Genomic DNA, 16,258 nt, shown 5'->3' with positions numbered 1-16,258 from the left:
ATGCAAAAGAGCGGTGTCATTGCAACTAAGTAAAATGAGTAAGAAAAAAAGCATGAGGTAATCATGACCATGTCTAGGTTATGGGGCTTGGGATCTAAGACAACATAGCAGGCGGTGAAACAAAGGAGACTGTGAGCAGAAGTCTAGGCAAGCTGAGGGACGAGACGATAGCCAACTGTCTGAGGAATACTATAACGGATCAAATTTAAAAGTAACTTGTCTCAGGAATATTAGCGTGTTAATAAAAGACTCTAATTTTCCCCAAAGGAAGTAATCATGAATGCCAAATGGATTGTCTCCAGGAAAAAGGCAAAGCTGAACGGGTATAGTGGACAGACCCAGGAAGGACTGGGGAGAACGTGAAAGGATCAAATCCCTGGAAAGGGGATTCATGTTATGAGGGAAAATATTTCCAGTGCAATGGCAAGTCTACCAGGAATGGCTGTTGAAGGATGGAGTAGGAGGCACTGTAATGCGATTAAGGACCAAAACCTTCTGAATCTGTCACTAACCAGCTTTATGACTTTCAACATTTTACCCTCCTGGGCCACAGTGCTCTGACTATAAGACAACATGGGTGGCCCAGGTCAGTCAATGTATATTTATCAAATATCTTGTTTGGGTCAGTCACTGTGCTAGACATAGGACATTCAGTGGCTTGTCCAATGGAACAGATCACTGCCTTGTTCTCATGGGACTTTGGTCTAGGGTAGTGGTTTTTAAACATTTTGACATGAACCTATAAGAAATATCTAAATATATTTTAAATCAAATACTGCATGTGTGTGTGTATAAAACAGAATTTTCATGAAGTAATATCTAACCTTCTGTTTAGTGTATTTTGCTATTGGTTCCATTCTATCAAAATTTTTATATGCTGTCATTAAATTGATTTCATATCTGATTAAAGGGTGTGATCAGTAGGTTGAACAACATAAATCTAGAAGATACCCTCTAAGATTTCTTGTAGCCTTTTAATTCAGTTATTCCACCACGAAGATTTCTCTCATCTCTCAAGCTTCTCCAAGAAGGCGACCATTTACTTAATCTTTATTGAAGCCTTTTGTAATCATGGGACAATCACACTCACCTTCCAAATCCAGAAAAGTCTCACAGGTGGAGTAATCTTGGCAATGGCACACACCACTTCTACTACATCCTGTCTGTGACTTCCATGAGTTCCCTGACATTGAATAGCTCTGAAGTGTCATTGGTTGTTTTTTGGTTTTTTTTTCAAGTTGCATGCTCTCTTTTTTGTTGATAGAGAAAATCCACTTTCCTCCAAAATCTCAACTTCACACAGCAAACCATTGCACATGGCAGAATGTACATTCAAGAACAACATATCGACCAGGTATTTCCAGGACAATGCTTTTCCTCCCCTGGCATTTTGCGCTGGTGGAGCTGGGCTTTATCTAAGAACACAGTGTTTGCACCAAAAGGACTTTTCCTACAAATGAGAGAAACTTTTGAAAAAGAGCTGTGTACCGGAATAAAAAAAAAAAATTGCCAATTTCTGATAAAGAAATCATGCTTTTCAGGTTTTTCATAAAACCAGAGCAAACTGGTCCAAACATGATCCTTCATTTCTGTGTTTGGTTGGTTGCTTGTTAGCTTTCCAAGAGAAAGGGAAACTTCTAAAAGTGGCAAATACAAGGACTTTTTCATATGTACATTATTAAGAATGTCCAAGAGGCCGTAACACTCTCTCTTTATTAATTAAACAGTGTGGTCTCATGGAAATGCCATTGAATCAGAGTCAAAATATAAGAATTTGAGTCTGGCTTCATTTATGTGCATGTTGACACAAATGATGACTAAAAGCCTACAGTCCCCACTGAGGGATTTGGAAAATATGCAACATGAATTAATAAAAGATAATAAATAGGTAGAATGAAGGGTTTTTGTAAGAACTGCATAACAAATATGAAATCTCTACCGCCTAGGAACTCCACGAATGTCAGCTCCCTCTTGTCACACAGGCCAAACACGTAGGCGGCCAACTAACGGAACAGGGATAGGTCGGTGGAGGATTGGAGGTAACAGAAGCATTATATTGAAGGTCTCAGGCCATCTCAGGGTATGGTAGGATTTCTAGAGTGCATGGAGAGGGGACGCTAGTGATTACTTACCGTGGAAATAGTGGGGGAAAATAATAATTCCGTTTGAGTCAAAAATACTGCTTTGAATCCCACATTTTCTGCTTTCAATGCTGATCTCGGCCAGGTTCCATTTCATATTAATCTCAATCTCCTTATGTATTTTTTTTTTTTAAAAGTAGCCTTGTCTGCTTTACCTATGTAACTCCTTGTTTAATTAAAAAGAGATAGTTCTGGTAAAAGAACTTTATAAAATGTGAAGTGTCTTGGAAATAAAATTAATAATATTCATTCCATAGACATGTATTGAGAGCGTGGGCTAGGGCCGAGGAACATAACTGTGAGTAGCCTGGCTGCTTTCCCCAGCTATTTGTAATAGCTAAATGGGAAGAGAGAGTGAGGTGAGGTTTCACAAAAGAGGTGATATAGAAGCAGGTTCCTGAAAGATAAAATGTAGCTCACCAGTCACGGCATGAAGCAAGGTTGGGGGGAGGCATGGCTGAAGGAGAGACTTTAAGAAAAAAGAAGATTCCCAAAAGAGAAATAGCATAAGCAGAGCTCTGCAGTCGGTTCAGTTCAATCAAATGTATGTGCCTTGAACTAGGGAACTACGATGAACATGACATAGGTTCTGCCCGCCTTGGATAGACAAGGTCGATGTAATGGGGTACATCCCATGTGAGAGGTGTGCCCAGGATATTGCAGTGAGTCAATCAATACATAAAAAGTTAGCCAAGGAAGAGGAGACCACACCTCAGACCAGGAAACCAGCTTATACAAGTGCATGAGAGCATGTGAAAGCATGTAGCACGCAGGAGGAAAAAATGGCCAGCTGTAGGGCAACAAGAGCTCAGTCTGTTATATGTTAAAGGTGATGGAAAATAAAGATGTCTGTGCATGGCTTTCAATAGACAGCTAATGAGTTTGTTCTTTATCCTGTGAGTGGTGGGGCACAGAACAGTCTTCTGAGCAGACAAATGATAGTGTCAGCAAAAATAATTCTAGAAGCAGTAAGCTGGACTTGCCAAGGTGGAGAACTGGAGACAGAGAAAACAGATTAGCCGGCTCCAAAAAAAAGCAAAAAAACAGGCCTGAAATGGTGATGGACCAGAAAAAAATAATGGCAGAAGACATGGAAGGATCAGACATATTTTTCTCATCTATCCAATGGAGGGGGAGTTCTTTCATAGTATTAATTGAAGGCATTTACTAAAATTTATTTCATTTTAAAATTCTGATCCCAGGCAACTTTCTGCAGTTTATCCTTCAGGATACATTAAAAAGATCAACATCAGAGCTATGAAGCACTGGAAGCCCAGCCCTGAGATGGACCTACAAGGAGACTGAGACCAGAAAATAGAGGGGAATGTCCTAAATCAGTCAATCTTGATGGCAGATACAGGAAAAACGTCCCATTCTTGTGACTCTTTTTCACACCAGAATGTCATCCTAGGAACCATCCACCATTGTCCAGAGAGACCAAGATACACAGCGAGACCAGGCTCCTGACCGAGGTGGTGGAAGCTCTCAGTTCTTGGCTCTCCTGGTTGCTTGAAGTGAGAGGCACAAATCCTTCATCCCTCAGGCACAGCCCTCCCAATCACACATTCACTGACAAATGTTCCCCGAACCCTGCTAAGAAACAATGCTGATGCTGGAAGATGGAAATGCAGAGACAAATAAGTCCCCAGGCCTGTGACAGGTCTACAGCGAATCCTTAGCAAGCTGGGCAGCACTGTGCTGAGGTGGATAGCATGCACCCACTGGCTGGTGGAGTCTGGGATTGCTTTTGCTAAATCTGGAAATGCTATCCATAGCCCGGTAACCACGCCATGAGTTCACTGGGGTGGAAGTGCTGATTTGAACCTCAGTCTCCTGGATGAGAAGCCTTAAAGCCTGACTTGTCACCTTCTTTTCCTGAAATCTTTAGCCACTGACTGGGATCCAGCTTGCATCCAGACAGCCAACCTGCCATGGGCCTGACTTCTAGCATCCTTGCTGCTCAAAGACAGTCACTGCTATGTTTCACCCAATCAGAATCTCATGAAGTAAACCTCAATTTGTCGTACATTTGCACCCAAGCAGTTTTACTACAGGCCACCTCCTGAGGGGTCAACCTAGTCAATTCTCTTAGTCCGAATATGGCCTGGTCCAAGGTACTCTTTTTCACATGCTCCCTGGTACAATCCCAGAGATGCCTTAGAGCAACACCACCTGAGACAGGACAAAAGGTGTGGAAGACATCATTTATCAGGAAGCCCAGAATAAAATGGGGCTCCCCTAGGTACTGGGAGCAAAGTACCCAGAAGCAGAACAGAAGGCAGGTGCTGTACAAAGTGCTGAGCCCAAGACAAACAAAACCCAGACAAACATACAGTTGTTTGGATACTGCTTCATTTTACTCAGAGCTTATTTAATCTGGGCTCAACTGTCCCAATTAAACTCTTTGGGTTATTTATACAGAAGTGTTGGGCTATTGTGGGTATTCTCCACCCACAGCTACCAGGCTATTTGTGTTTCAACCTATCACTATGGTTCTCAGAACAAGATGAAAAGTGAAACAGAAATAAACCACCCAGAACCATCAGAAGGGCTCTCCTCCCTCCTCTAATGAGCCACCACAGCCAAACAAATGATGCTTTCAAATAATGCACACATATTGCCGTAGCCATGGAAACACACTAAGCAACAAAGAAACCTTGACCTTTCCCCATCTGTTTAGAATCTTCACATTGACACATTAATTTAAACATATGAAAACAAAAAGGGGGGGTTCATAAACATTACATTTTCTATAATTCCCAGGCAGCACCTAGCCCAGTGTGGATAAACTCCTACGTGAAGAAGGAAAGATGCAGTCAGTTTTAGCCCAACACTCCTAGGTGGAACCCGGGTGACATTTTACTGGCATTAAGCAAGATGACTCAAATATGCTCTGCTGCTTACGGAGCGATTCCAGGAAAGGCTCCAGAATGGACAGCAACAAGAACAAACACTAGCCAGCGTAAATATTCCCAAGAGACAGTAATGGAGATCTCTACAAACTAATACACTGGGAGAGCGAAAGCTTTTTTTTCCATGCAGCTATTGTTAGCAGCCTAAGGCTGAAGACAACTGAGACAAATTGAGTCCAATTCTATCCAATCCAATAAACATTGAAAGAGGCCATCTCTGTTTTCTTGGATAGATAAGAATTGGGTATAGAAGAAGTATCGACACAGGTTCTGTCTCTAAAATAGTACATTTCTTTGTAAATAAAGAGATGTTAACTCACTTAAATCAATTACAAAAACTGTGAAAGGCGAGATGGATGTTGAAAAAGTAATAAAAGAAGGCCTGTCAAGTGTCACTAGAGCTAAACTAGGAGATAGAGGAACATTTTTCAATAAGTTAACTGTCATATGAGTAGAGAGACGAGTCTACGATGAATTTAACTCTTTAATGAAGGAACCAGCTGGATGGCAAAGCCAGTGTGAAGGAGTTGAGAAACTGATATGTGTTAGTGAAAAAAAAAGAAAAAAGAAAAAGATTGCAAACTTAAATTGAAAACCAGTAATGTCCTACAGAACAATAAAACCATGGCTGGGAGGCATCTTTTCTACCCAATAAAAATAATTTGCAACATATAAATCTCTCACAAGTTAGCCTCCAATTTTAGAGAATCCAAACCCTGATCAAATAATAAGTAATAAGCTAAACAAAGTTATCTTCCTCCGGAGTGTGGGATGACTCTCAGATGGATGTGTCCAAAACAAAACGCTCCAGGATGACACTGAAAGGGCATGCAGGATTCTTTCTGCCTTATTTCCAACTTTTGGAAATTTTTCCTTAACAATGGTAGAATATAAGTAGAGAGCAACAGTGGAAACAAACATCATTAAAACTGAAGGAAGAGTTAGGATGACAGCGTCATTATTCAACCCTCCACTCAAGTGCATTATTAGGAGAAAAACAATACTCTCAGCTACAGACTGAATAAGAGAAAATAAGATTCAGTTTTAATCTGAGAAATACAGGCTTGAGCAGATGATCTCACAAGATTAAAATTATGTTAAGAATCATTATTTTTTTCCATTTGCTAGAAATCCTTGTTGGTAGGTTACAAAAAGACTAATAATGGAGTAGGAAATTACTTTTGAGAATGACTGACCCCAGTGGAAAAAAAATAAATAAATCAAGAGCTACCTACAAAAAGGAATTTATTTGGTGTTGTTTCCCTTGGAGATATATAAAATACTCAATACTTGCTGTTTTCAGTGACGAGCTAACTAATATATTGAATACAATCAATACGTACTGAAAATATATATCACCCTTCAATTTCAAGTTAGAATGGAAGAAAGGGAGGGAACGGTGGGGAAAGGCAGAAAAAAGAAGGACAGTACAAAGAAGAAGCATGAGGAAAAGACTGGACAGGAATTGAAAAGACAAAAAAAATGAAGGCTAGGAGGAACAGGGGAAGGGGACAGTTGAGACAGGGGAATCAGGAAGAGTCACAAACAGGGAAGGGGAAACATACAGAATATGACATTGAAAGAGCAAAGTGGGAAGGTATAGGCAAAAATAGAGCGGTGTGGTAGAACTGAAAGTAAAGGCAAAGCTGAAATTTCCATTTCCTTAGTATTCACTTGCTCTGTGGATTTCTCTGTGATGTGGTTAGAAGGAAGCCTGTGATCAGCTGCTGGACCATTAGTCAAAGTGTTCAGTTACTCTAGTCCTTAAACCCAGAGGGGAGAAACTGTACCCCAATTCATAAGGAAATTATCACGCTGCCTGAAAGAACTGAAGCTGGAGTGTGAGACTGAGTCCCTGAGATAAGAGGTTTCTGTTCCCAACAAAACCGAGCAGCTGAGAAGAGGTGGCCCGTGTTCAAGGTCCAGCCAGGCTTTCACCCCACAGTCTCAAGGCCCCTGGCCACCTCCTTGTGTGTCAATAGTAATGTGCCCTGTATCCTGAAAGGAGGTAGTCAAGTTCAAGTGAAGTGACAGATGAGAACACACTGCCAGGAAGTTTGGCAGCCTTCCATGCCCAGTCGTGGCCTCCTCTGTCTGGATGGAGCAGGTCAGGTAGGGGCCATGCCCTCCAGGCCACAGGACATACACCATGAAGTCCCTTCTGTTCTCCTGCTTCTCGGACTAAGCCTTCTCCCACTTCACCCTCTGCTCCCAACACAACCCACGCTGCCTGTAAGTGGTTAACACCAATTACAGAGACGCTACTTGGAAGTTTGCTGCTTTTAATTTCTGTTTAATGATGTATTAGCCAGGGTACTATTACATCGTCTTACTTAACAGCGTTTCCTGGACAATAAAATGTGCTTGGCGTCCACCTCGGTCCACAAACCCTACAATTAAGTAATCGTTTGTCCTCGCAAGCTTGACAGAAACAGGAGTCTGAGGCGGGCTGGGAGGAGCTCGGATTATTAAAGTAATAAATAACCTGGATGCCCCCCACCACGCCGCTGCCTCCCCTTTCTTATTTACTTCCTTTCTGTGGCTTAGGAGATGGGAAGATGGGGGACTTAATTGCTTGGAAAGAAAGTTGCCTAAGAATTGCATAGCACTCTCATCCCAGAAACAATAAAATAAAACTAGGAGGCTCTAGGGCTATAGCTTAATAACAGCTCTGTGGCTGGCTGGGCTGGGCTTCTTGGCAAGCGCTCGCTCATTCTGTTTCTAGAAGAGTTAGACTCACTCCCATCCATGAAGGCACTCAGTGAGGCCGAGAGCCACCACGCTGGCCAAAGGGAGGCCCTCTAAGATGAGGTTCTCATCACCCCATCATTTGTTCCATGCCCTTTATTCTGTTTTTAATTATAAGGTGTGTGTTTTTAAATCGTTTGGCAAATATTATTTCAGGTGTGGAATCCCTGGATAGTCCCCTGTACTTAATATTTTCAAATGTCGTGTTTTTTTTTCTCAGCTCTTCTAGCTCATTTGATCACAAGTTTATAAATGATCACAAATCCATGCATGGTTCAGTAACCACTCATCTATCCAGTTCTCATCTTTTTTAGATTATTCTTGTATCCAAAACATTATATAAAAGCATTATGCAAGTAAAGCAGTTTTCTAGAAAGTCAAAATAGATGTCATATAGATGTACATTTTTTTCACTGTATTTTACACATGATTCTCACAAATGTATTTATGTACTTTCCCAGTCCCAGTCCAGAAAGTAACAATCATTCCTACTGGCATATTTTTAGGAACCACTCTTCTTCCTACTTCTCTTGTCCAAATTAAGCTTGTGAAATTCACATAACAGCAAGTTAACCATTTTGAAGTGAACAATTCAGTGGCATTTAGCACATTCACAGTGTCATGCAGCCACCACCTCTTATGTAGTTCCAAAACATTCGCATCCCCCCAAATGAAACCCCATACCCATTAAGCAATTACTCCTTCTTCCCCCTACCCCCAGCTGCTGGCAGCCACCCATCTGCTTTCTGACTCCGTGGATTTATCAATTCTGTATATTTCCTATAACTGGAATCATGTAATATATGACCTGGTTTCTTTTATTTAATGTTTACAAGGTTCAGCCAGGCTATAGTGTGTATCAGTACTTCATTCCATTTTATGGCCAAATAACATTTCATTGTGTGGCTGTACCACATTTGTTTATCCATTCATCCATTGATGGACTTTGGTTGTTTTCAATTGTTGAGTACTGTGAATAGCGCTGCTATGAACATTTGTGTACAAGTATTTATTTGAACACCTGATTTCCTTTCTTAAGGGTAAATACCTAGGAATGGAACTGAAGGATCATATGGTAATATTATGTTTAATTTTTTGAGGAAGGGACAAACTGTTTTCCACAGCAGCTGAACCACTTTGCATTTCCACCGGCATTGTACAAGGGTTCCAATCTCTGTGATTTCATTTCATATACAATGGTCACAAAAATGTTTATGTATTTTCCCAGGCCCATACTGTAGAAAGTAGTAATTCTTCTTGTGGGATCACTATTAGGGACTAGTCACTTCTCTTTCTACTTTTCTTATCCAAGTTAAGCTTGTCCAGAAAAGCACTTAGTATAGATGTCCGTAATTATAGTACCTCACAGTCAGGCCCAAAAGATAAAAATTTCCACTCAAATGTAGTCAAAGTTGCTGTGAAGAAACTTTGAATATTGTAAATGTCAAGCTCTAAAAAAGGTTATCTTCAAATATGCAAGGTCCCCCAAATTTTCATACACCGGTTCCAACCTGGATTCTAAATGGGCTCGCTCAGGGCTGTCATTATCATGTCCCCATGGGAAATTGTACTGGAAGCAACTGGTTGAGTGGGAAACAACTTTGTACAAAGAAAATGAAACAGATTAAAATCAAGGTAATTGCTAACTTAATTATATAACAAGATAGAAAGTGAGAAAGGGAACACTCAGAGTATATTATGGGCATATGAATGTAAATATGATTATTACTTTAACCAAAAAGTGATAATATAAAATTACATCAGAAGGATGGGAAAACAAAGAAGTTGGTAGCAGGAAAGGTATATTGTCAAGTATTGTAAATGAAAGACAACAGATGATATCTAAAATTAATGGATCAAAAGATAGTAATGCACATGAATTTTTCAGGTATTTATTGATATATAACAACTCACCCTAAAACTCAGCAGTTTAAAACAACTATCGTTTTATTATTATTTTTCACATGTATGTATTTCTAAGATTTTTACAGAATCAACTCCATTAAATAATATGTGTGACAAATTATATTTTCAAGATGGCCTCAATAGCTCCAACTCATGTATTCTTTTCGCACTGTAACATTGACATTCTTCCCATTGAGAGGTGGTGTCTATATTTTCTTTCCTTGAATTAGGGTAGGCCTATGATTGTGGTGGTAGTGAATTATGTGATTTCTGTGACTAGATCATAAAAAACGATTCCACTTCCTCATGAGCCTCCTGGGACATTTGGAGCCCTGAGCTACTACGTAAAAAGTTGGAGGCTGCCATGTTATAAAGAAATTGATGGCATATAGACAGGCCACGAGTAGGTTTGCTAGCCAACAGTTTCAGCTGAGGTCCCAGGAGGCTCATGTGCAAAGAAGTTTTGGTTTTAGGATCAGAAAATAGAAACTCATTTTCAAAAATGAACTAGAAGTATGAATACACACACATACTATACAAAAAAGACCCCAGCTCTATGACTTCATATAATGCCAACTAAGTCATCTGATTTCTACGAGCCAATCTCTCCTAAACTATGACACATGAAGATTAATAGCTTCCTTGGCTGTTTCACTGTATGGTATTTATTTAATACTGTGATCTGCACTGATCAGTTCTGTCTGCACCTCAGTTTCCTTTCTCTATGTGTAAAATTAGAGATTTTTTATTTCTAAACATTCTTCCAATTATAACATTCTCTGCATCTACGAAAGTAAATTAACCATTCTGAGTGTTGGATACATGGAATTATCTTATGAAGAAAGAAGGAAGTTTAGTTTCAGAGAGATTCCAGAAGCAATTGAATTAGCCCTTGCAAAACAGGTGAGATTTAGTATAGAGAGAAGAGAGTTGGTTTATTTCCTTGGACAAAGCTAAGGACAGATATTGGACAGTTGTTCTAGCTGCATCTTGCAGCACTATTGAAATTAAGTATTAATTCTAGGATAGACTAGGTGTGACAGAAATATATATTTTGATTTCTTGATGATGAATATTTCTTGAAGGTTATCATGAACACCTCTAATTATACCTAAATCTAAGCTGTTCTCATTTCTTCATACCTCTACCCCAAACTGTGCATTCTTATTTTTTGTGATTTTTCACAAAACTTAAGGATGCCCACGGCCTTCTGCTTCTTGCTAAGGAGCAACACAAGTCAGATTTACCTTCCGTCTGAAATATTTTTTTCAAAGGCAGTATATAAACAGTTTTCAAAAGACAGAACATCAAGCACTATAGGACAGTGATACCTGAGAGACAGGAAACATTATTGCCTCAACTTACTGCAAAAGAGTATACAGAGAGCATTATAAGGAGGTGGAGCCCAGACAGAGCCCTGTGGAGCCAGGTGGTCTCCATGAGTTGAACAGATAGAGCTGGAAGTCTGGGAAAAATCAAGACAGCTTGAGTCCACAGGATGAGTACCAAAGTACAGAAGGTTGCACAGAAAGAAAACAAAAATCTGAAAACCTGCAGAGTCCCTTGAGTATTCAGCATGTGAGGATGCGTATGGGGAAACTAGTCAAGGCTGTGAAATGAACCATCTGAGATTAGAAGGAAAAGTGCCCAGCAATCATACGGGGCTGGGAATAGTACCTGTTCCCACCTGCCAGACTTGAAAATCTCATAATTCAGGAGGCAATGTGGGGAATATTTAGAAGGGTCTTTCTCCACTAGTAGGGAGAAATTAGTCCAAGGCAAAATGCTGTTCTGGTCTCACCTAACAGAAGTTTAAAGTCATACCCAAAAGAATCTAACTATTTCCAAGTATTTTAACTGTGTACTAAAATAGAGATCACAAAACATCTATAAAAATACAAAACTATCCAGTATCCCAAAAAATAAAATTTATAATGCCTGGCATCCAATCATAGAAGCCAGAAAATACACCCGTTAAGAAGGAGAAAAATCAACTGAAACTCCATTTAACAAACAAGGACATTAAAATAGTTATTATAACAACTAAAACATTTGGATATGACACAAAAAGCAACCTATAGTAAGACTCTCTGAAAGGTGAAAAGAATGCAAGGACTTGTGATACAACATGACAATGAGTTCACTGGGTTTTCTTTCTTTCTGCCATATGTAAGGGTGCTGGAGAAGTCTGAAACCCAGAACTCCAAACAGACACAAAGTTCCCGAAAAAGCTCATTTTCTCTAGCCAAAGTACTGAAAAAAGATCGACCTGACAGAATAGAAAACCTTTTGACAATACTCACCCTACTCCAGCCAAACATCAATTAAAAACAAACAAACAAAAAAACAAACAACACTCAGATTCCCTCCTTCCTGCAGTTTCAGAATTTCAATAGGGCCAAGAAAGTAGCAGATTATCCAATGCCCACCCAGTGGAAAAAGGTGGTAGCGCTTCAATGCTCCCACCGGGGTGGTGATGGCAGGACTAAGTGAGGAACCAGGCCCACATGCCTGTGTAACACCAACAAGGAGGTACAAATTCATGCTTCACTTTCTCCAGGGAGATGTCATCAGGGCGCAAGCAGAAGCTTACATACACCCTACTCATGTGCAATAAAGCAGTGAGATTCAGCACTTCCCTTTTGCCAGCATAGTATCATCAGGGCCTAGTAGGAAACTAAATATTCACTCCCCAACCTGAACCTATGTACTGTACCTAAATAGGGTGACAACCTGCTACAAAAAGAAGATTAAGTAGGATCCAGAGTCTCACAACGTAATACCAAAAATGTCAAGGATATAAATGAAAACCCCTCTTTAAATCGAGAACTAGGTCAACTACAAATTGAATGAGAAAAGACAATCAATAGATATCAACACATAGATGACTCGGATGTTGGAATTATCTGACAAGGGTTTTAAAGCATCCATCATAAAAAGTTTTCAAGTAGCAATTATGAAAACTCTTGAAAGAAATGAATATGAGAAAATCTCAGGGGGAAAAAAAAGAAAATATAAAAATAACCAATTAAGAAATGTAGAAATGAAAAATACAATAACCAGAAAAAAAACCCACAAAAAAACAAAACTCTGACTAGACAGGCTCAAAAGCAAACTAGAGACAACAAGGGAAAGAATTGGTGAACTTAAAGACATATCAATAGAAATTAACCAAAATGAAAAAAAAAAAAAAAAAGAAATTAACCAAAATGAACAACAGAAAGAAAAGAAATAGAAAAAAAAAACATGAAGAGCACTTCAGGGACCTCTAAAACAATAACAAAAGATCTAAAATTTGTATTACTGGACTTGTAGAAGAGGAGGAAAACTGTGGGATTAAAAAAAAATATTCAAAGAAATGATGGCTAAAATTTCCCAAATTTACTGAAAGACATAAATATACTAATTTAAGAAATCAGAACCCTACATAGAATAAAGCCAAAGGAATTCACACCAAGACATATCATAATCAAACTTCCTGAAACCAAAGACAAACTCTTGAGAGAAGTTAGTTTTACCTGTAGTGAACAAGAGCTATTTTGATAACAGATTTCTCATTGAAAACCTAGAAGCCTGAAGGAAATGGCAAAAAAAGCACAGCCTTTTTCCAAGTACTGAAATCAAGTATCTGTTAACAATAAACTCTATATCTAGTAAAAATATCCTTCAGCAACAAAGAGGAAAATAAAGTCATTCTAAAAATAAATATAAGAAAACTTTTTGCCAACAAGCCTAATCTTAAAGAGTAACTAAATGAACTTCTCTAACAGAAAGGAAGTGGTAACAGAGCAGAAAGAGACTTAAACATAATAAAGGAAGAAAGAACAAAGGAATGGGTAAAAATAGGAGTAAATATAACATACTATCCTTTCCCTGATGAATTTTGTATATTACATTTGACGGATGAAGCAAAAATGATATCATCTGATGTGGTATTCAATGCATTACAGAGGAGATACTAAAGACATTTATGTTTTGAAAGTGGGAAGTATAAAGTGACCTAAATGAAAATAAGCGTTTTTATGTTTAACTGGAAGTTATAAAATGTTGATACAAGTAGACTGTGATCTATTACATATATATATATATATATATATATATATATATATATATATATATATATAATATATATAATATATATATAATATATATATTTATATATATATTTTAATACCTAGAGCAACCAATAAAGAATATATACAAAATTATATTTAAAAAAAAGTAGAGATATAGATGATATGAAAAGCAGCCCAACAATCTTCTAAAGTTGAAAATTCCAATGTCTGAGAAGAAAAAAAAATACATATGTATGTAATGGTAGATTAGCCATTCGATGACAAGATTAGTGAACTTGAAGACAGAGAAATAGGAACTATCCCAAAGGAAATAAACCAAGGGGAAAAAAATTATTTTTTTTTTAAAGAGCATCAGTGAGCTGGAAACTATTTCAAGCAATCTAATGAATACGTAATTGGAGTCCTTAGGGGGAAGAGCAGAAAAATATATATATTTGAAGAAATAACAACTGAAGCCCCAAAACTTGATGAAAACTATAAACTCACAGATCCAAGAAAGTCAACAAATCCCAAGGACAAGACCATGAAGAAAATTAAATAAACCAAGACACATCATCATCAATTTTCTCACAAGCAGTGATAAAAAGAAAAATATTTCCCCTGACATCAATGGAATAGAAATAAATAAATAAAAAGATATCTAGGAATATCCCTGATACTTGCAAACTAAATAATACATTTCTAAATAACCAATGGAATAAAAAAGAAATAAAGAGAAATCAAAAAATATTTTGAACTGAATGAAAATAAAAGAGCAACATATCAAACTGTGTGTGATATAGCCAGAACAGTATTTAGAAATTTACAGCACCTATCACCCATTAAAAAAAAAAAAGTTCTCAAATTAATGACTGTAGGTTTCACCTTAACACACTACAAGAAGAATAAATGAAACACAATGTAAGTAGAAGAAGGGAAACATTAAAGAATGAAATGGATACCAATGAAAGTTACGAATTCTGAGACTTGAGAATCATAACGGGTTCCAAGCAAAGACAAATAAAAATAAATTCATGCTAAACATTTCTCAGTGTACCTGCAGAATGTAACAGAAAATGAGAAATTCGAACCGCTACGAGAAATGACTGTTTCTCTAAAAAGAAATGACAGACTGATACCACATATTTTTATAAGCATTAATAGATGCCAGAAGACAAAAGATTAACATATTCAAAGTAGTATGGATATTACAGTCAGACAAGATTTTGACAGGGAACTAAACGATCATTCAAGAACAAAGTACAAAATAAAAACGTTTTTCAGATCTACAAAAACTGGAAGTGTTACATAAGGACAAACCCTTAACGAAATAACTATACAAGAGATATTTCCACAAGGAGGGAACTGAACCCAGGAGGAAGAAGGAGAATGGAAGAGGCAAAGAAGATAGTAAACAAAAGAAGATAGTAAAAAAAAGAAAAGATAATGTTGATTAACTTTGGAGGGTGTTTCAAAGGAGAAAAGATACTAATTAATTTTAACGTTTTTAGGATAAGTATACATGTTTAAAATGTAAGAGTAACCAGAAGAATACAAATCAAATGGGTAATTCACAAAGTAGTAGAAGTAAAAGTGGAACTTGAAATCTCAATCATTCTACCAGAAGTGAGACTAGGAGGAGAGAAGGAAGCAAAAAAGATAACAGAGTCTACTTTAGATTGGGGGCTCAGGGAAAGCTTCTCTCTATGAAACGACAGTTGATTGAGATTTGAATGACACACATTATGAGGCCTGCAAAACTCTGGAAGAAGATCACACTTTCTAGGCAAGGTTAAGAACTATAGCCAAAGCTCTAAGTAAAGAGTAAGCGTGATTATTTGTGGGACAAGAGCTTAGTACGTGGGAGGAATGTGGAGGAAAAGGTTCCAAAGTGGGCACATCAAGTGCATTAGGATCTCTGGGAAATCAAAACTATTCTTTTTCTGAGATGGAATCAGGAAGGTTTGGTGGACGAGAGGGCACTAGAACCAGGGGATGATGTGTGGGTTGCGGGTAGATGCCACCCCGGCAAAGGGAAGAAATGGTAAGCAAGCTCATAAGATAAAGTCAGTCCAAAGCCTGGAGCTGACTCAGTGCCAGCTGAGATCACCAAGTGCTCTGTGTGCCCTGATGGAGCGTCCTCCTCCCCATGACTCAGATCCTCCGTTTAATCCCTATGTCCTTGTGAGCGTTTGCCTGGTCCCAAATTCCCCGGTGTGAAAGGCAGAAGAAAAGCCTAAATTTTTTCCTCCTGTATAACACTAAATGTTAAATACCATTTTCCAGGCTGATTCCTACCACGCTTCCTAGGACACTCTTCTTGACCACCCCAGAGGTTCTAACTGGCCTTCACTCTTCTTTCTTCACCTTACCAACTCAAGTTCTATGTCATTGTGTGTGCGTGCGTGCGTGTGTGTGTGTGTGTGTGTGTGAGAGAGAGAGAGAGAGAGAGAGAGACTGTATTGAATCCCAATGTCATTCTTCTACTTAACTTACA

The sequence above is a fragment of the Rhinolophus sinicus genome, chromosome 4 (assembly GCF_057876585.1).
Source record: "Rhinolophus sinicus isolate RSI-liver-muscle chromosome 4, RSI-T2T, whole genome shotgun sequence".
Taxonomy (NCBI): Eukaryota; Metazoa; Chordata; class Mammalia; order Chiroptera; family Rhinolophidae; genus Rhinolophus; species Rhinolophus sinicus.
The sequence above is the reverse complement of the archived record's forward strand: the minus strand, read 5'-3'. Positions refer to the sequence as shown.